We start from the raw sequence: 23,635 nt of genomic DNA on the forward strand, positions 1-23,635 counted from the left end.
GTTAGCAAATATGATACAAATGTCACCTGTCTAGCTTCCAAAGAATTTGCTTTTTGCAACCCATCAAAATGGCAAAAGGACCATTCATTACAATTTGCAAGGGTGAGGTAAACACTGTAAAACTTGTACACGTTCCTAACAGAGGAAGTGTTGCTATCAGTGAAATAGAAATTTTGAAAAATTCTGGAAGCTAGAAAGCATGTGGAATCAAATTGTCATAGAAATTAGAACAGAGAAAATCATAACTATGGAGGTAAGAGCAGTTCTTGCCCATTTGAATCAGGAGAAAACTTAGCTCAGAAGGTGCAGAAAGTGCATGAGCAGTCAGTAAGTTGATGATGTGGGGAGGAATTAAGGCTTAACTATGGAAGAGTTTGTCCAGTTATGCTGCCTCTAGAGTATAACATTGGCTCTTTTAGCTCATGACTCTTAGCTGAAAGTAAGAGGTATTCCTGATGAGGGCTACCCTGATGAGGGTAAGCCAATCAGAGGGTGCTATGATTTCAGACTTTCATAGTAGATCTGAAAGAATAAAAGTAATAATAATAATAATGGAAAAAGGAAAGGCAACTCCACCCACTATTCAAAGTGTGAAAGTCATTGACAAGTTTCTGGTCCAGAGTAAAGGCATCTTTTCTCTGGTAATTAAGGAGGAGGGGGCAAACTTCATACCTGTTTTGATCGATTCACTAGCTGTAAGGGAAGTCAGCTTGTCCATAAGCCCACTCCAATCAGTCCAGCAGTTAACCAGTCCTGTCACTGTGGGGAGAGAATAAAAGAAGGAAATCACAAATTCACTTTAAATAAGAAAGTTGACATAAGCTACAGAGAAAAATTTTAACAAATAGAATTTTAAAATTGAGATGAAATGACTGATTTTCCTGGAAAAAATAAATGACCAAATTGATTCAAATGGAGGGAAATAATCTTAACAGACTGAAAATCATAGAAAAAAACTTGAAAAATAGTCAAGATCTCGTGGTAACCCTCTACCCACACCAAGGGCAATAAACCAAGACAGTTTTACATAAGAGAGTCATCAATGTGTTATGAGCAAATAAATCCTTTATTTATGTAAAAAATGATCCCAGATGTTAGGATAAAATGCAGAGCTTCTCAACTCATTCTATAAAGCTACCATAATCCTTACAGCAATTCTGGAAAAATATAGATTTTAAAAGAGGTGAAAGAAAACTACTGTCCAATCACAGTTACATATAAATATAAACATACATAAAATATATAAATATATAAAAATTGAAATTTAGCAAACTAGATCCAGTAACTTATTAAAAGACTATTTCATGATTTAGTATTAGGTAACCAAAGCGTTACTTTAACAAAAGAAATGTCCATTATGTGTTAAGTTATAAACAGTTTATCCTAGTACAGTGTATAAATATTATCATTTTGTATGTTTGCCATGAAGTAAAGAAGTTTAAAACACCTTATGTTAACCTGAAATTACATAATCATATATACAGGGTAATTTCATTTATGTTAAAAAAATGTTTGTTTGGCATGTGAATGTGTGTGTATATGTGGGTGTTTTTGTATTTAAAAATAGACAAGAAAATATCTGGAAGGATAAACACCAGTACGGTAACAGTGGTTACTCTGAGGAGGATCATTCTATTTTTGCTAAATGTTATATCTCTTGCACATAGCATAGTCATTGTCACATAGAAGATTCTCTATTTGCTAAATGGCTGAATTAAATACATTGAGAGTGAAATACAGCTTTCACGTTTTACTAGAGATATCTACATTGCTTAAATATTTTAAAATAAACATCTATTTAATTGTATTAAAATGATATCTTAAAATATATATGTTCACACACACACACACACAATCGTATAAGTGTATATTATTTCCTAATGGTCATTCATTACCAAATATTTGTTGGGAAAGTAATATGTGCCAGGCACTGCCTTAGATGCTTGATATTGACCAGTGAACAAAACCAGAAAAATAGATTTCAGATACAATCATTTATTGATGGATTTATTATTTATAATTATGATTACTTAATCATTTATTAATCCATTAAACTAATTGGTCACTTTACTTCAAATATTCTGTTAGGAGGAATCTATTGAATCTTACAAAAATAAAAGTTCTTTTAATTATATTAAGTATATTTTCCTGTATGTATATGAGGGAAATTCACAGAAATTAGCTGGGAAATTGAGTTTTCACACTCATTGTTCATTATTGGTCAGGATTCACCAGCATGTATTTTAGGACCTTCTGTTAAAAAACAACATGAATCCATTCTGAGAGAAAGATGGTAAACTGCTTATTACCTATTTAAATTAGAAAAAATGCAGACCTTTTTAACAAAGGGGAAATCAGTCAAAGAACACTGAGTCTGAAATCAGATTGACCTGATTGTAAATGCTGTATTGTATGTGAGCATACTTCTGGGTGGGGGGTGGAATTTAACACTCTGATAAGGGTACAGGGGGCTGTGCTAACATCTGCTAGGAGGGCTCTTAGGAGCTCGGAGACAGTTATGATGCACATTAAATGAAGTAGAAATACTGTAACTCATGCCACACCATGGAAGAGGAGCTCAGAAAGCTCCAAGAAGTAGGCATGTGAAAGTGGGTGTAAACCTGAAAACTCCACTGGGCGGTTATGTTCCATGGGGGAGCCCAGAGAACATTTTGTTTGCCAAATTAATAAAGAGTTCACTGGTTAAAAGGGTGTCAGCATCACTGAGAAACTCAGTGATGGTTTTCCTCTGAGATGATATCATCCCTTGACATTGGGAGATCTTACACAGTTGGCTCCTTATAGCATTGGAAATGATAGGGTTTCAAATAAAAGAGGCTAGGCGGTAGTGCTTAATTCTCAGAAGGCAAGGGGGTGTAACTATCATAATGAACAGCAGGGCTGGAGTGGCATCCAGGAAGTCCTGACCTGTAGGGATCTATGAAGATTGTGTCCAGAACAATAGCTAAAAGCGTACTGCACAGTCTTTACTAACAAAAAAATACCAAGTCTGAACGATCAGGAGACTGAGACTAGCTACCCAATGAAAGTCATGATCTCATGTTCAGCTTCTAAATAGAAGCCAATTTTTCACATCTGGAATCTATTGACTGAAAGAGAGGCCAGATCTTCAGAAGAAAAGATCCTAGAAAACCAGGTCAAATATAGAGTAATATTTCCACAACACTTCCCAAAAGGGCCTTTAGACATTTACAACAGGGAAAGAAGACTATCCAAATATTTCAAGAAGGGAGGATTCGAGTTAATATCCAGGTTTCACGACTCCTCTGGTAAAGTGGAAGTATATGGCAAAGTAATAAATGATGTTCTGGCCCAGGTCTGGCTCACCAGTGTGTCCAGTGGGTCCAAGGACACACCCAGTGGTTGTTTCCCAGTCTCTGAATAAATAATTGACATAGATATGCTCATTTTGATTCCTTTATTGTGGAATAAGAGCCACAGTAGTTAGGAAGGCCAAGTGAAACCTCTGAAACTGAAACTCTCTCTCTTGCTAAGACAGCTAGAAAAAAAAAAAATCAGGAAAATGACAGAAATTAATGCTACCTAAAAACCTAAAGAATATAGGGTAGTGCATCCTACCATATCTCCATTTGATTCACCAGTCTCTACCTTATAAAAGTCAGATGAATTCTGAAAGATAATAGTAGGTTACTGCCAACTCAATTGAGTAGTATCTCAATTGCAGATATAGTGCCAGATGTGGCATATTTGCTAGAACAGATAAAAATAGCCTCAAGTACATGGTATTCAGCTATTGATCTGGTGAATAATTTTTTCCCATCCCTATCAAAAGGGTGGATCTAAAGAAGTTTACCTTCAAATAAAAAAAATCAAAACAGTATGCATTTATAGTCGTGCCCCAGAGCTATGTGAAAATTCTCCCATGTTCTGTCAAAATATAGACTGAGGAAAGCTGGACTCTCTTGACATACCTCAGAGCATCCCACTGGTCCAATCTATAATGACATCATGCTAACTGGCATGAATGAGCAAGATGTGGCAAGTAGATGAGAGGCCTCAGTAAGACACAAGGCCTCGAGAAAATAGGAGATAACATGATGAAGATACATCAGTGAAAATTTTAGGATTCCAGTGATTTGGGACATGCTGTGACATACCTTCCAAACTAAAGGACAGATGATTGTATTTTCTATCTCACTTGGTGATGAAGGAAGCACAATATCTCATAGAAGTTTTCAGGTTCTGGAGAAAGCCAATACCACACTTGGAAATATTGCTCTAATCCATACCCTGAATGACCCAAAAGTCAGACATGTTTGATGGGGCCCAGAGGAGAAAATGGCTCTGTGGAAGTTTATGGCTCCATGCAAGTGGCCCTGCTGCTTGGATTGCATGATCTGGATGACTTTATGGAGTGAAGCATATTAATGTTTGTGAAAGACACTGTGTGGAGTTTATGGCAATATTTGGGGATAAAGATTTGGCTCATTCCACCCAATAAAATACACAGACCAGCTGAAGTTGCTAGCCAAAACAGAAAAATTTAGAACAGGTGGTAGAGGAAAGAAATGATGATGTACTTTAGAGTCACTTAATAGCTTTTTAAAAAATATTTTAAATAAGTTAGAATCTTTCTGAATTTTAGTTTACTGACCTGGAGACTGTATTTGCATTAATTTTGAAACACAGTGCTAGTGGAAAGAATATAATTTAGGGTAATTAAAGTCAGACAGAATCCTGCATCCATGAGTATCCAAGTATCCAAGTTAATCTCCACACTGTGCTGTGTACCCACTATATAGCACAAACTATCACAGTATTTTATTGAAACCTCCATAAGTGACTGGGCATAGATATGATGATCTCAAAGGAGCAAATGTGGCGTCCAAAGTTTCAGGAAGTAGCTAGACAAATTCACAGAGCTGATACCATTTGAATGGTTGATTCTTTTGTTCATTTAGTTGTTCATCTTCCTTTCCTGCTGAGAATCCATTCTTGATGACTGGAGAATAAATTGTAGTCATCAATTCCCCATGTGTATATTTGGATTTGTATATTTCAAGCTCCACTAGTGCTTTCAAAATCACAGAAAAATAATTGCTTTATATTTATCTTTTCATTAACCACATAGGCTTTTTATTAGGCATAGGCTCTGCTTCCTGATTTGTTTAGTTCTTGGTAATTATGTTATGGCGGTTACTTTCAACAACAATAACAGGAGCAATAACAATAATAATAAAACTAAATATGTTGAGTGCATCTTGTGTACAAGGGACTGTTCTAAGCCATTTTCATGTATAATTCATTTAGTCCTCAAAATATCTATCAGAAGGAGGGACAAGTATCATGAAGGAGGGACAAATATCATACCTATTTAATATTCGGGAAAATAATTGAAAACAGAGCTTAAAAACCCCTATTTAAATTCACGCATCTAGAAAGTGGTAGAAATGAGTTTTGAACTCATAAAGCTCCAACTGCTTTGGACCTACAATCACCTTTCATACTGCAGAAATGGCTGCCAAACTGTATAAAACCTAAATCTGTGGAGCTCTGAATGACTCTCAGTTCTCTTCAAGTGGCTGTATAAGGGTTACAAACTAAGACAAGGATTTGAAGTGTTGTGTACGATGATTGCAAAATAGCTTTCTACTTCACAATAAAATTAGAATTCACTTTTCCTGCTTTTCAAATGGTATTGCTAACTTAGAGTGCGAATGAGCATTATGCAGAAAAAAGGTCTAAGAAATTTGTGTCTTAATCCCAGTCTTGCCATCAATGGCTGTGGAACCACAAGTCATTAAACCTTCTGTGACCAAGTTTTCTCATGTGTAAATAACTGTCAATAATACTACTTCTCAGAACTGTTTTAATAACAGGGAAAGAAGAATAATTAAATTATAATTAAATGGGACTGTTTTAACAATTAAATGGGTTAATGTTTGTAAAGCACTTAGCAGAGTGTTCTCATACCTTATAACAAGCAAACAAACAGCAAAAACAATAAAAAAATGAGTGATTTCTAGGGTTGGAATAATTGATCTCATGTCTTTTGAGAGATATAAAGCCAACTTCACATGACTAAGGGGATTTCTGTTCCCAGTAGTGTTTTAAACATCTCTGGGGCAGTTGTAGTAGTCAGAAATATACATAAGTACATATTTAAATGTGAGAGGAATGCCACTGTCTACTTTTTACAGTCCTATGGGGTTTTCCAGAATAGCTCTTTTGCTTTTAATTCTATGGAGAATTAAACACCTGACTTTAAAAAAAAAATTATTTCTTCTTCTTTTCCTTTGGAGAAACACCAGTTAGCCCATGCAATTGTTGGGAGAAAGGGCTAATCTTGCTCTTAACTCCAAGGGGGGCACTGTGAGTGAGGCAGTAGAAGTGACCCATGTCTGACCAATCAGAGAATCATATTCCTCTGGCCAGGGTGATTGGTCTGGAGACGGACTTATGAAACAAGCCAGATCAATCTGAGTCAATAAGACTCATTCTGGATTTCTTTTAAAACTATTGGGAAAGAAACACATTTTTTCTACTGACATGGCTGAGAGGATAGGATAGAAATATAAACTTGGAGGTGCTGGCAGCTATCTTGCCGTCATGAAGAAGATTCTGCCTGACAGTGGAACAAATACAGAAGAAAGCATAGCTCAGAGATGGATAAAGATTGAATCCTGAGGATACCACTGATCTCCTGTGGATCCATCTGTATCTGAAGCCAGAATATGATCAAAATTTTCAGTTGCCAGGGCCAACAAATTATCATTTTCCCCTAAACTAGGAAAATTGGTGCTATATCATTTACCACTAAACAACACAAAGGTAGTTACTCTTTTGACTTCCAAGTGTTGAAACTGCCAAATGCATTTGAAATGCTCAGCACTATTGGCAACAAATATTCCAAGCCTTTTAGATATGCTCTCCATGCCTGTTTTAGTTGAGTGCTTGCTCTCAAAATCTAACCAGTGAACTGCTTTGCCCAACTTCTGGTCTTGCCACTCTGCCTTTCCCTTAAGAATCTGAATATAGCATTTGAGCTCTTTATAACAAAATGGCAAGATTGTTTTGCATAAACACACATGACTTCTTCCAACTCATTCCCAAATGAATCCTCTCCATCAGAGCATAGAGATGCCCGTGGCATATGGCTCCAACTACACTATTACATTTGCTCCCTACAGAGATTCTCTGGGTCAGCTCCAGGAGACAGTAATTACTACTTGCATGGAAGTAGCTGTTTATCACTCAGGGGCTTTTGTAATTGATGTTTCTTACACCAGTGTTTCTTTCTTTTTCGAGGTGCCTCAGAGAACTGCAGACTAACGTTTTTAGGTAACATTTGCTTTTTCTTGCTTACTTAATTTTTTTAAGCAAATACTATCTTATGATGAATTTGGTCCATTATTGCAAAGACCCTGAATTCACATCAGACTCATTGCCTTGATAATGATAGATAAACTCTTGTCAAGATTCACTGGGTATTTGGGGAAAGGAAACCATATTTATTTATTTACAATTATGACATTATCTCCTGAAATTGCAAAGTAGCTCTTTAATACAGACATCAAAAAATCCATATTACAGGCAAAGCACTTACTTTGTTGGGATTTGAAGACTCATCTTTTTATTTTTCAGGCAAAGTACCATGTTGCCTCAAAATATTGACACAAGGAAATGTCAACTGTTCCCATCTCTTTAGAATACTGTATCTAACATTCCACAGACTTGAGGCTCATTATAACTGTGCAAGCTGAAATTACCAGGGCAGCTTCTTAGTTGGCCTAGTGTGAGTATAGAAGAGGAGATTTTAAGCATGTGCCCATCTGATAGAAGATCTTATTTGAGGAATATTATAGCTAAGTTGGAGAGAGAACAGGGCAACAAAAATGATAAATGGAATGGAAAGAATTATGGAACATGAGAAGAGATTAAGAAAAATGGGGTCGCTTAGTCTTGAAAGAAGATGAGTCTGAGGTGAATTGATTGAGGAATTTGAACTAGCTAAGGGCCACACTGCAATTAAATTTGATCCATTTGAAGGTGTATCTTCAAGCAGGAATGTATGAAAGGTGAATTAAAGAGCTCTTATTTTACAGAAAGTGTAGTGATAAGCAAAAAAAGGATTTGTAAGTACTAAGCTAAAATAAAATTGTGTTATCATACTTAAGAAAATATTTGTACTGATTAATTGAAGACACACAAAAGCAAAGTAGAAAGACAACGGGAATAAGCATCTAAGTTCTTGGCATGGTTTTTAAAGGAAGCACTTATGTTTATTATTTTCTATTTGTATTTTATTGAAATCAAGATATCTGGGTTAAATTCTAACTTGTTCACATGCTATCTAATTGATTCTGCACTTTGGTTTCTTTATTTGTTAAAGAGGTGGCAGAGGTAATATTTATACTATTTTATTGGATATTAAACAACTAAATAAAATTTGCAAATCTATTTAGACTATAAAATATGTATTATATATGTCTATGTTATACTTATCAAAGCCTTCTTACCAATGTAAATGTAGCTAAGTAATGTTTTGAGAAGGAATATATGTTGCAGAAAACCCTTTGTAAAGAATTGAAGTAATTTACTTGTCCTCTCTGTTTAGTTTCAAGGCAACCTGAGGCTGCAATCAAAAATACATAAAATAAACAAAAATATTTAAATTAGGTGTAGTAGGAAAAAAGTCAGGAAAATAAAATGTAGTGAGGGATAAAGCTAAATCATATATTTCATATGGATAGACTACAAACTTTCCTCTATGTCTTCTATGTTTCCTCTTAACCAAATGGAAAAAACCAAACCAAACCCTGAGAGTTACACAACATAGAAAATTCAGAATAAAGACCAATCAATATGGCAAAAATAACCTATTCTTGGCACTATGGCCAAAAGAGTATGTTTTCTGAGTGCTCTCCTAGAGAGAACACTACTGTCATAATAAACAAGTTCCTCAATAATATGTCAAATAGTACACACCATAATACTTTTATAGGACTATTTATTTTAGGGTTCAACAGGGTAAACAGTTGGTATAAAATCAAAGCATAATTCATTAAATGCAGTTCCAATGAGTACTGTGTAAGTTATTCAGAGTATCCAGTTTTTTGGAAGTCATATATAATAAATGCTGTTAACCTGTTAATTCTGTTTCTATCAATTTACATCAAATACCTAACATTTGCCAACATTAAGTGTTTGCTATATACAGAAATAAAGCATGGTCCCTTAGTCAATTCTGTTTCTGGATTTAATGGAATAGCTGATATTAGGCTGAACCTCTCACCAGAACCAACTAATAAACCTGGATAAAGTACAAAGGAAAAAACAGTTATTTGAAGATATAGAGAACAACCAAGGCAATCAGGATTTGAGAGACAATATTTCAAGAATACATTTTTAAGAGGCTGAAAAACTAAATAAAATATTAAGCAGTTTGTAGTGACTGGGAGATAAAATTAAAATTCAGGGTAATGAAGGGAAGCCTAGGTAAACAGTCCAAATTTTCTTGAGAGCCTGGAAGGGCCACTGATCTTGACTGATTAAGGTGATATGATCATAGTCTAGCTACTGGCCAGACAAAAAATAAATCCTCTGAAAGATAACATCATCAGACCCTTTAAAATTGTTTCATGACATTTATTTAATTGAATGCTATATATTGTACAATATTGACCAAAAACAGGAAAAGGAGAAGAAACACAGAAAATTAAAAAATAAAAACCTTGAGTGAAACATTTATTAGAGTCATCCAACAGACACTTTAAGATAACTAAGATTAATGTGTTAAAAATGTAAAGAAGGATAACATTGAAACTGTACTTAAATATATGAGAAAAATCAAATGGAAATTCTAGTTATAAAAAAGAAAATAGCAGCTATTAAGAGATCAATGGCTGCTTTTAATAGAAGATTAAATACAATAGAAGATAGGAATAGAGAATTTGAAGATAAAACAGTAGGAAATATCCATTTTGAGACATAGAGAAAAAATGTAAAATATAAAAAGGAAAATACCAGACACCTAGAATACAGCAAAGATGTATAACGTACTTGTATATTGCGTCTCAGAGTAGGGGAAAAAAGAGAGAATGGGACAAAAACATTTTTAACAGATACAAGAAAAGAAGAAAGACATTTTTCAAAACCAACACGAGACATTAAGCCACAGGTTTGAAGAGCTCCGAGAAACTCTATAAATATTTATATTTAAATAAATATAAAATAAAGCTATGTCTAAGCACATGATGGTAAAATTGTCAAAAAACAAAGACAAACAGAAAACCTAAAAGCCAGAGACCAAAAGACATATTGATTTCAAAAGAGGAGCTATAGAGAAAAGATGAAACCAGAAAATAATGGAATGACTTTTAAACTGCTGAAATAAAATAATTTTAAACCTAGAATCCAACTGCCACCAAAAACATGTCTCTAAGGCCCAGCTCCACTCAATGAACAGCAAGCTCCAGTGACAGACACCCAATGCCAAACAACTAGCAAGACAGGAACACAGCCCTACCCATTAGCAGAGAGGCTGCCTAAAATCATACTAAGTTCACAGACACCCCAGAACACACCACCGGATGCAGTCCTGCCCACCAGAAAGACAAGATCCAGCTTCATTCACCAAAACACAGGAACCAGTCCCCTCCACCGGGAAGCCTACACAACCCACTGAACTAAACTTACCCACTGGGGGCAGACAGCAAAAACAACAGGAACTATGAACAAGCACCCTGAGAAAAGAATACCCCAAACACAATAAGTTAAGCAAAATGAAAAGACAGAGAAATATGCAGCAGATGAAGGAGCAAGATAAAAACTCACCAGACAAACAAATGAAGAGGAAACAGGTGGTCTATTTGAAAAAAGAATTCAGAGTAATGATGGTAAAGATGATCCAAACTCTTGGAAATAGAATGGAGAAAATACAAGAAACGTTTAACAAGGACCTAAAAGAACTAAAAAGCAAACAAACAATGATGAACAACACAATAAATGAAATTTAAAATTCTCTAGAAGGAATCAATAGAAGAATAACTGAAGCAGAAGAATGGATAAGTGACCTGGAATATAAAATAGTGGAAATAACTGCCACAAAGCAGAGTAAAGAAAAAAGAATGAGAAGAGTAGAGGACAGTATCAGAGACTTCTGGGACAACATTAAATGCACCACCATTTGAGCTATTAGGGTCTGAGAAGAAGAAGAAACAAACAAAGGGATTGAGAAAGTATTTGAAGAGATTTTAGTTGAAAACTTCCTTATATGGGAAAGGAAATAATCAATTCTAGGAAGCACAGAGAGTCCCATACAAGATAAATCCAAGGAGAAACACACCAAGACACATATTAATCAAACTATCAAAAATTAAATACAGGGCTTCCCTGGTGGCGCAGTGGTTGAGAATCCACCTGCCGGTGCAGGGGACACAGGTTCATGCCCTGGTCTGGGAAGATCCCACATGCCATGGAGTGGCTGGGCCTGTGAGCCATGGCCACTGAGCCTGCAGGTCCGGAGCCTGTGCTCCACAACAGGAGAGGCCACAACAGTGAGAGGCCCGTGTACCGCAAAAAAAAAAAAAAACCAACAACAAGCAAACAAACAAACAAAAATTAAATACAAAGAAAAATTATTAAAAACAGCAAGGGAAAGGAAACAATAACATACAGGAGAATCCCCATAAAGTTAACAGCTGATCTTTCAGCAGAAACTCTGCAAGCCAGAAGGGAGTGGCAGGACATATTTAAAGTGATGAAAGGGAAAAACCTACAACTAAGATTACTCTAGCCAGCAAGGATCTCATTCAGATTCGACGGAGAAATTAAAAACTTCACAGACAAGCAAAAGCTAAGAGAATTCAGCACCACAAAACCAGCTTTACAACAAGTGCTAAAGGAACTTCTCTAGGCAGGATATACAAGAGAAGGAAAAGACCTACAATAACAAACCCAAGACAATTAAGAAAATGGTAGTAAGAACATACATATCAATAATTACCTTAAATGTAAATGGATTAAATGCTCCAACCAAAAGACATAGACTGGCTGAATAGATGCAAAAACAAGACCCATATATATGCTATCTACAAGAGACCCACTTCAGACCTAGGGACACATACAGAATGAAAGTGAGGGAATGGAAAAAGATATTTCATGCAAATGGAAATCAAAAGAAAGCTGGAGTTGCAATTCTTGTATCAGACAAAGTAGACTTTAAAATAAAGACTATTACAAGAGACAAAGAAGGGCACCACATAATGATTAAAGGATCAGTCCAAGAAGAAAATGTAACAATTGTAAACATTTATGCACCCAACATAGGAGCACCTCAATACATAAGGTAAATGCTAACAGCCATAAAAGGGGGAATTGACAGTAACACAATCATAGTAGGGGACTTTAACACTCCACATTCACCAATGGACAAATCAACCAAAATGAAAATAAATAAGCAAACACAAGCTTTAAATGATACATTAAACAAGATGGACTTAATTGATATTTACAGGGCATTCCATCCAAGAACAAAGGAATACACTATATTCTCAAGAGCTCATTGAACATTCTCCAGGATAGATCATCTTAGGTACAAATCAAGCCTTGGTAAATTTAAGAAAATTGAAATCATATCAAGGATCTTTTCTGATCACAATGCTATGAGACTAGACATCAATTACAGGAAAAATATCTGTAAAAAATACGAACACATGGAGGCTAAACAATACACTACTAAATAACCAAGATATCACTGAAGAAATCAAAAAATACCTAAAAACAAATGACAATGAAAACACGACAACCAAAACCTATGGGATGCAGCAAAAGCAGTTCTAAGAGGGAATTTTATAGCAATACAATCCTATCTCAAGAAACAAGAAACATCTCAAATCAGCCTAACCTTATACCTAAAGCAATTACAGAAAGAAGAACAAACGAACCCCAAAGTTAGCAGAAGGAAAGAAATCATAAAGATCAGATCAGAAATAAATGAAAAAGAAATGAAGGAAACAATAACAAAGATCAAGAAAACTAAAAGCTGGTCCTTTGAAAAGATAAACAAAATTGCCATTAGCCAGACTCATCAAGAAAAAAAGGGAGAAGACTCAAATCAACAGAATTAGAAATGAAAAAGAAGTAACAACTGACACCGCAGAAATACAAAGGATCATGAGAGATTACTACAAGAAACTATATGCCAATAAAATGGACAACCTGGAAGAAATGGACAAATTTTTAGAAAAGTACAACCTTCCGAGACTGAACCAGGAAGATATAGAAAATATAAACAGACTAATCACAAGCACTGAAATTGAAACTGTGATTAAAAATCTTCCAACAAACAAAAGCCCAGGACCAGATAACTTCACAGGTGAACTCTGTCAAACATTTAGAGAAGCGTTAACACCTATCTTTCTCAAAATCTTCCAGAATATAGCAGAGGGAGGACACTCCCAAACTCATGCTATGTGGCCACCATAACCCTGATACCAAAACCAGACAAAGATATCACAAAAAAAGAAAACTACAGGCCTATATCACTGATGAGCATAGATGCAAAAATCCTCAATAAAATACTAGCAAACAGAATCCAGCAGCACATTAAAAGGTTCATACAACAGGATCAAGCAGGATTTATCCCAGGAATCAAGGATTCTTCAATATACACAAATCAATCAATGTAGTACACCATATTAACAAATTGAAGGAGAAAAAACATATGGTTTTCTTTAATAGATGCAGAAAAAGCTTTGAACAAAATTCGACACCCATTTATGATAGGAACCCTCCAGAAAGTAGGCATAGAGGGAAATTACCTCAACATAATAAAGGTCACATATGACAAACCCTCAGCCAACATCGTTCTCAGTGGTCAAAAACTGAAACCATTTCCACTAAGATCAGGAACAAGACAAGGTTGTCCACTCTCACCACTGATATTCAACATAGTTTTGGAAGTTTTAGCCACAGCAATCATAGAAGAAAAAGAAGGAAAAGGAATCCAAAGCAGAAAAGAAGAAGTAAAGCTATCACTGTTTGCACATGACATGATACTGTACATAGAGAATCCTTAAGATGCTACCAGAAAAGTGCTAGAACTAATCAATGAATTTGGTAAAGTATCAGGATACAAAATTAATGCACAGAAATCTCTTTCATTTCCATACACTAATGATGAAAAACGTGAAAGAGAAATTAAGGAAACACTCCAATTTACCATTGCAACAAAAAGAATAAAATACCTAGGAATAAACTTACCTAAGGAGACAAAAGACCTGTATGCAGAAAACTATAAGACACTGATGAAGGAAATTAAAGATGATACAAACAGATGGAGAGATATACCATGTTCTTGGATTGGAAATCAACATTGTGAAAATGACTATACTACCGAAAGCAATCTACAGATTCAGTGCAATCCCTATCAAACTACCAATGGCATTTTCTGCAGAACTAGAACAAAAAAATTCACAATTTGTATGGAAACACAAGAGACCTTGAATAGCCAAACAATCCTGAGGACGAAAAATGGAGATGGAGGAATCAGGCTCCCAGTCTTCAGACTATACTACAAAGCTACTGTAATCAAGGCAGTATGATACTGGCACAAAAACAGAAGTATAGATCAATGGAACAGGATAGAAAGGCCAGAGATAAACCCATGCACATATGGTCAACTTATCTTTGATAAAGGAGGCAAGAATATACAATTGAGAAAAGACAGCCTCTTCAATAAGTGGTGCTGGGAAAACTGGGAAAACAGCTACGTGTGAAAGAATGAAATTAGAACACTTCTTAACACCATACACAAAAATAAACTCCAAATGGATTAAAGACCTAAATGTAAGGCCAGACACTATAAAATTCTTAGAGGAAAACATAGGCAGAACACTCTATGACATAAATCACAGCAAGATCCTTCTTCATCCACCTCCTAGAGAAATGGAAATAAAAACAAAAATAAACAAATGGGACCTAATGAAACTTAAAAGCATTTGCACAGCAAAGGAAACCATAAACAAGATGAAAAGACAACCCTCAGAAAGGGAGACAATATTTTCAAATGAAGTAACTGACAAAGGATTAATCTCCAAAATATACAAGCAGCTCATGCAGCTCAATATCCAAAAGAAAAAACAACCCAATCCAAAAATGGGTAGAAGACCTAAATAGACATTTCTCCCAAGAAGATATACAGATTGCTAAAAAACACACGAAAGCATGCTCAACATCACTAATCATTAGAGAAATGCAAATCAAAACTACAATGATGTATCATGTCACACAGGTCAGAATGGCCATTATCAAAAAATCTACAAACAGTAAATGCTGGAGAGGCTGTGGAGACAAAGGAACCCCCTTGCACTGTTGGTGGGAGTGTAAATTGATACAGCCACTATGGAGAACAGTATAGAGATTCCTTAAAAATCTAAAAGGAGAACTACCATATGAACCAGCAATCCCACTACTGGGCATATATCCTGAGAAAACCATAATTCAAAAAGAGTCATGTACCACAGTGTTCATTGCAGCACTGTTTACAATATCCAGGTCATGGAAATGCCCATCAACAGATGAATGGATAAAGAAGACGTGGCATATATATATATATATATATATATATATATATATATATATATATATATATATATATATATACACAATGGAATAGTACTCAGCCATAAAAAGGAACGAAACTGGGTTATTTGTAGTGAGGTGGATGGACTTAGAGTCTGTCAAAGAGAGTGAAGTAAGTCAGAAAGAGAAAAATAAATACCGTATGCTAACACATATATGTGGAATCTAAAAAAAAAAATGGTCATGAGGATCTTAGGGACAAGACAGGAATAAAGATGCAGACCTACTAGAAAATGGACTTGAGGACATGGACACGGGGAGAGGGAAATGTAAGCTGGGACGAAGTGAGAGAGTGGCATTAACATATATATACTATCAAATGTAAAATAGGTAGCTAGTTAGAAGCAGTAGCATAACACAGGGAGATCAGCTCAGTGCTGTGACCACCTAGAGGGGTGGGATAGGGAAGATGGGAGGGAGACACAAGAGGGAGGGAATATATGTATATGTATACCTAATTCACTTTGTTATACAGCAGCAATTAACCCAACAATGTAAAGCAATTATACTCCAATAAAGATGTTAAAAAAAATGCCTCAAAAATGAAGGTAAATTAAAGGCATTTCAAACTGTATTAGTATTCTATTGCTGTCAATACAAAGCACCACAAATTTGGTCCCATAAACAATAGAAACTTATAATCATCTTGTAGTTCTATAGATTGGAAGTCCAACACCAGTCTCACTGAATGCAATCAAAGTGTTGGCAGGGTTGAATTTTCTTCTGGAGACTCTAGAGGAGAATTCATTTTCTTGCCTTTTCAAGTTTCTAGAGGTCACCTCTATTTCTTGGTCTGGGACTCTTATTCCATCTTTAAAATCAGCAACAGTGGACCTAGGCTTTCTCACACTGCCATCTTTTTCATTCCCTGAAATTAGGAATGGCTCTCTATTTCTAAAGATGCATGTGATTAGACTGGACCTCTGGATAATATTCTCATCTCAAGGTACATAACTTTAGTCACATTTGCAAAGTCCCTTTTGTCATGAAAGGTAACATACTGTAATGTATTCACAGGTCTGAGCATTAGAGTGTGAACATATTTGGTGGCCATTATTCTGCCTACCACACAGAAAAATAGAAACTTCAAAAATTTGCTGCCAGTTGGCCTTCACTGATATAAATGCTAAAGGGAGTTCTTCAGGAAGAGGGAAAATAATTCTAATAATAACCATGATAATTCAGGAAGAAACAAAAACTATCAAAAAGATAAATATGTGGATAAACATAACTGTTTAAAATGATAATGTCTTGAGGAATTGAGATATATATATAGAGTCCAGTGATGTGCTGGAGTCAGCTAGTACTGGCTTGTAAGAACTTACTGTTAAGTTTTCAGGAATTCTGAAATTTGGTTGTTGAACACAGTATTTTAACTATTATTAAAAATTAAGGGCTTCCCTGGTGGCGCAGTGGTTGAGAGTCCGCCTGCCGATGCAGGGGACATGGGTTTGTGTCCTGGTGCGGGAGGATCCCACATGCTGCGGAGCGGCTGGGCCCGTGAGCCATGGCCGCTGAGCCTGCGCGTCCGGAGCCTGTGCTCCGCAGTGGGAGAGGCCATAACAGTAAGAGGGCCGCGTACCGCAAAAAAAAAAAAAAATTGCATAATATTCCAGTAAAATAATTTTTAGTAACAACAAATGTAATAAATAACCAGAACTCCATAACTTCCTATTCCTTATCTTACTACATTTTATCTATGCTCTGGAGATTATTTATATCTATTATATATGTTATGATGGAAATATCACATAATGGTGTATTAATGCACAACTGTTTTCAACATGCATTCAGTGATGTCACACTGTAACTTGGAGCTGGCTCTCATGGGAGTATTTATATCATGAAAATTGGTATATACTACAAATCAGGGCTTGATTTATTGTTTTTGTTAATTGTGTAGAAAGTGATAAAAATGTTGATAAAGCAGATTAACTATCAACCATTTTAGCAAAGAAATAGCTCATGTCAGTTTGTCAAGCTCTGACATTTATCCTTGTTTCATTTTCATCTTTCATGTTAATGTAACCAAGATATGAGCCCACTGGTGTTATAACTATATGTATTTATCAAATTCAGCCATAGTCTGACTAAGGATACAAGAGTTTGAAAAAATGCAGCGTAAGCATTCTGTGAGAATCAATTGACTATATGGAATTTATAACAGATAGTATTGTACATTTTATTTTTATTTGAAAATTTAGTGCTACACATGCTTTTTATCAAGAAAAACAATAATAAACTCATTTATGTATCTCTGCATACATTTTTTTCCCAGATAACCAGTTGCTAAACATCTCCTGATATATCCTAAAGCCCAAAATATAGTAGTAGCACAAAAGATGGAGTTAAAGTGTTATTACTTGCATTTTCTGAGAGACAGGAAGGTTATTAATTTAAGATCAAGAATGCAAGTTGTAATTTCTAAGGTGGCCATTTAAAGAATTAGTAAACAACAACTTAATAGAATGACAGACGATAACACAATAGAAACTCCTATCCAGAAAGAGTAAAGCATTTTATCCATTTCTATTTAATATAAGTACTGACATATTTGGATTTAAAAGAATCATTTCATTAATTTTTTTATTTAGTCCATTTAATTTTATTTCTTTTTTTATTTTTATTTTCTCGAATGTATGGGTAGACTCTTAACAAAATTGTTAACATTTCTATATATTGATTTTGGCCTGACTTTTCACTACATGTTATATTGCATGTCATTAAATATTCTTTGAAACATCATTTTTAATGGCAATGTAAAAAGCTCATTATATGTACTATTATTTATCCTCTCCCTTATTGGTGCGTATTTGCTTTTAATGAGCTGTTACGAGTAATGTTATGAATAGTATCCTTTACCACACCTTTCTTTGGTAAATCTATGATTATTCCCATAGGGTAGATTCCTGAGAAAAGAATAAAAAGGTATGGATTGTTTTAAGCAATTTATATATATCGCTAAGTGCTAGTTTACATCCCCTCTAGTAGTTGAAAAATGATCCTTTTTCACTAGTTTTGTTAGCATTGAACATTATTACTTAAAAATATCTTTTCCAATTTTTAAAATACATATTCATTGCCATTTTGATTTGCATTTCTTTGCTTACTATTAAAGCTAAATAGTTTTGCAAGTTTATAGGCCATTTATATATCTTCTGTGAATTGTTTGTTCATACCTTTTGCCTTAATTTTTTTCCTTTTTTTTTTTTTTTTTTGGCCATGCTGCACAGCTTGTGGGATCTTAGTTTTACAACCAGGGATTGAACCCGGACGCTCAGCCATGAGAGCACAGAGTCCTAACACTTGGACTACCAGGGAATTCCCTTTTGCCTTAATTTTCCAAATGATCTTCCTTTTTAAAAAATGTTCCTGTATTTTCATGATGAGCAACTGATTGGTGGAATTATGTATAACAAGATTGATGAACTTCTGTTAAGTATTTACTGAGATACTAACTTTAAGACTTGTGATAGATACAAAACATATAACATCCCAAGGAGCCCATAAGGTTAGTGAACAGCTGTTGATTCATCATATAACCTAACCTAATTCATAGTAGAGTATATAACTAAGGGCCAGGTGTGTATAATAGACAGACAGTAAGTGTATATGCAAGGAAATACTAGTAATTGGCAAATATTTTTGATGGACTTGGGGCATGCACTGAGCCTTGAAGGAAGAACAGTGTGTAGACTGAAGGAAGCCATCTAAACACAAATGGCTTGAAGACAGAATATATGTGTGCAGGTGAGTAGAAGAAGTAGGATTTGTGAGAGAGTACTTTTAGCAGATGAGTCGATGCTGGCATTAATTGAGATAATTGGTGGCATTAGACACATGATTTGATTTAGCATCTAGTAGATTGTGATCCCTTTCCATTCAAAATTTATTTCAAGATCCACTATTGAGGCAAAAACCAGCAATAACAACAAGGAAGACAGTGATGACCACGTCAACAAGAAAAGAGGGCAATGTGCCTCCCAGAAGGGGTGCTATCTGAAAGTCACTTTAGTGTCAGCACTAAACAAGGAAGGCTGAGGGAGACCCTTCCTGGAATAGCTGTCACACACAGTAAAATCAAATATAGAGGTGTAAGTGATCTGCTGTACCTCTCCCCACTACAGAGAGAAAGGAGAAATGAATCCTTAATGTATGATTTTTACAGACTTCTCTTGGGATCATAGTATTTTTAGATTATTTGAGCAATTTAAACATTTTCCTCCCAATACTTCCAGTTCCTTTAAAGCAGACAACAAAATAATTATAAGCATTCAAATCATAATGCAAATAATTTTGGAGTTTCCTCTTAATTGGTACTGGACCTGCCTTCCTACTTTAAATAACAAGAAAACTGGTCAAAATGTATGAAGCATTGGAAATAGGCAGTGTAGGACAGAGGGGGGAAACAAATGATGTGAGCTCTACAGGGCTTTCTGTGTGGAAGGGCTTTCTGGACTGTAGTGCAGCTAGCAGAGCACTGTAGTCTCATTGAGCAGAGAAGAAAAAAATCAGAGGGTCTATAAAATACATCTATTTGATGTGACATCAAAAGATGTCACATCTCTTCTCCAAACACCCACTAATGGTTTCCCACCTCAGGAAAAAAAAAAACATCTATTAGGCAGTAAAAGTCTCACTCCCTGCCATTACCTCTGTCCCTAGTCCCTTCTTCTTAGTTCATGCATCTTGAAGTACCTACAGGAATCCCATCTTGAAGTACTTCAGAATCTTGAAGAGCTTCAGAATCTTGAAGAGCTTCTGAAACTCCAGGCTTTTCCTCAAACAAGGCAGATTCTTTGCCTTCCCTTTTCCTTTTCTTGGAACCCTTTTCCCAAAATGCCCCTACGTCCTTGCCATGATATATACATAGATACATGGATTTTTTCCCCCCTTACTTTATACTTAGTTCTCACCTCTTATAGACAGGCCCTCCATGGCCACCATACACAACATACTTCTCCCAAATCATCTCTCTCTGCCACACCCCTTACCTCATATCATTTATCTTCATAGTATTTATTACCTCAGGAGGTACTCTTCTTTTATTTGTTCATTGAATGTCTCTCTTTAGCATTATTTAAGCTCCATGAATTCAGAAATGTGCCTATTTTCTCTACGGCTCTGTGCCCAAGATACATGATAGGTGCTCAATAAACATGAATTGAATGATGAATGGCTGAAGAGTATTCCAGGCAAGAGGGGCAGCAAGCATAGACTTTGTAGAGGGATTGAGAGCAAGGGTTTTATTTAGCTGAAAATGGAATGGCCAGAAGTGTCAGCATGAGGAGGAAGGCATGAGGAAACAATTCCAGATCAGTCTGGCTGCAGCGTGGGGCATCTGAAGATAAGCCAAATCAAGTCAGGGAGAGCCTTGAATGCTAACCAAGGTTTGCTTGATTTCTTAATGTCCTTGGAAATCCACAAGAGCAACTGGCACTGAGGACCTTTAAGTGGTGGAGTGATTTGTTTAACGTAGTATTTCCAGAAGATGAAATTGGCATCAGAGAGAAAGAAGCTACCTGAAAGCAAGTAGCTCCTGAGGGCTGCCTAGGTCCGGCTGATTAACAGGATATCATGAGCATTAGCTCACTGTCACAATAATGTGGAATTTTGGTGATCAAAAGGAAAATCACTAAAATAGGACACTTTTTATCTTGACTGTTGGTTGCCAAGCATCCTCTGTGGATTATCAAAGGGCTATGTATAAAGAAGGTTGAAATACATTATTATCCTTGCAGGACTCCTATTATAGTGAACCATTGATTTCTCCTCCCCAAACCCCAGGGACATTGTGAGCTCAATGCAAGGACCTAATAGGAATTTCTGCAAAAGTGCTCCATATCCATTTGGCTGAGTCCCTCAAAGGAGAAAGATGTAACTTAGTGACCTTTGTACTTTATTACAATTAATAGCCCTTAACATTCAGATTGCCCCTCATTCCCAATTTCATTCTCAGCAATTAGTGACTGCCCTCATAATTAGTTATTTCACTGAGCACTTTCTAAGAGGCAGGCTCCACTTTATGGATAAGGAAACTGAGGCCCCCAGAGACTAAGCAAATTCCCTGAAGTTCCACATTAAGGCTGGGGTGAGCAAAAAGTGGGGTGTGGCAGTGTTTTAGTCCCTAAGTTATGCTGGGTCAGTTTTATGATTAACATGGAAACTCTTATGTATGCACTGGTGCTAGAATATTATCACATGATTTTCAAAAGGGACACCAACATTTGGTGACATCTAGTTATTAATAATCAGAATTTATATCATCTAGGACAATGAGAGTGATAAAAATTATAACCATTAAGTAATAATAAAAGTCAATGATTTAATGCTTTTAACTTTACAGACTTTCACATCAATTTCTTTCTCATGATACTTACTATATCCTTATGAGTTTAGGAATGATAGTCATTCTTATCCCTATTTTATAAGTGAGCTAAAAAGACACAGTTTTGTTTGACTGCTTCTCAAATGTTTAGAAGCCATGCCTCCTTCATGTATTCAATAAGATTCTCATTTTTTAATTTATTCATACTTAGCAAATACTTGTATCAACTATGTGGCAGATATTACAAGCTCTAGATCTACTTTGATGAATGAAATAGGCAGTCTTAGGTCTTATGGATCTCACATTTCAGTAGGGAAGACAGGAAATAAACAAGTAAAGAAATGTATATTTGCAAATTGATTGAAGAGATAGGAAGGGTTTAGATGTAATATTAAAAAAATGTCAGCAAGAATTCTTAGATAAGATAATCAGGGAAAACCTCTCTGAGAAGATTATGTTGAGAGCTTAGACCAACATTGAAAAGAGAACAGCCATACAAAGCACAGGAGAAGGTATTTACATGCAGAGGTAATAACGTGTATGAACATCTTGAAAAAGGAAACATTTAACATGGAGGAGAAACTGAAAGAAGGCCAATGTCTCTGGAGCATAAGAATGATGGCGTAAGAGGTGGCTGAAGGATTAGGCAGGGGCCATGTCATTCATATTTGGATTATAGAAAAGAGTTTGGCTTCATTCCAAGTAGCAAAGGATGGCAATGGAGGTTTTAAGCAAAAGAGTGATATGATCAAAATTATGGGTTAGGAAAGAGCATCATGGCTATAGTGTGGGGAATAGATTGAAGGTTAGGTGGGCTGGAGAGGGCAGAAGAGTGAAAACAGGGAAACACTGAGAGGAAAGTTTTTACTGTAGTCTAGGACAAGGGTGATGTTGGTGCTGATAGTAGAGATGGGACAGATTCAAAATATATTTTTGGAAGTAGAACCAATGAGACTTTAAATGGATTCAATGTTGGGTAGGGAAAAAGAAGCAATCTTGGATGACTTCCAGTCTCTGGCATTAGCAACTGATAGATGTCAGAGCCCCTTACTGGCAACAAAAGGGAAAAATATCCAGTTTCCAGATTTCAGGAGAGAACAAGGGTTCAACTTTGAACTGACAAGTTTGGGAGTGAAAATATGTAATTGCGTATGGATCTGGGGTGTAGAGGGATGGTACTCTTGATATTATGAATTTAAGAGTCATCTACATAAAGATAGCATTGTAAGTCATGGGAATGGAGGAGATCATTTACTGAGAGACTCTAAGAATGAAAAAAGAGGGTTGAGAACAAAATCTTGCATTTTTACAGGCATTTATTATCTCATATGCCATAATCACACACTTAGCAAGTCAAATTGACTACTTACTTATTTTTTTTTTTCTCAATTTAGTTGTAGTAGATAACAAGATCTACCTTGGGGCATGGCTGGGAGAAGATAAATAGGAAGTCATGTGATGGGCGCAATAACTACTATGTAGAACGAACAGAATTAATAATGGGAAATTATTATTTATTTCACTAAAATATTTAACATACTACAATTTCTAATTTACTTTTTGCATTTTACAGTTATAAATTCACAATTTACAATTTTAAATTCATTGTCTATAAATTTACCTCCCCTACACACAGTGAACTCTTTAAGGCAGGGATTATTTTTTATTTATTTTTAATCC

Source organism: Phocoena phocoena, chromosome 5, assembly GCF_963924675.1.
Source record: "Phocoena phocoena chromosome 5, mPhoPho1.1, whole genome shotgun sequence".
Taxonomy (NCBI): Eukaryota; Metazoa; Chordata; class Mammalia; order Artiodactyla; family Phocoenidae; genus Phocoena; species Phocoena phocoena.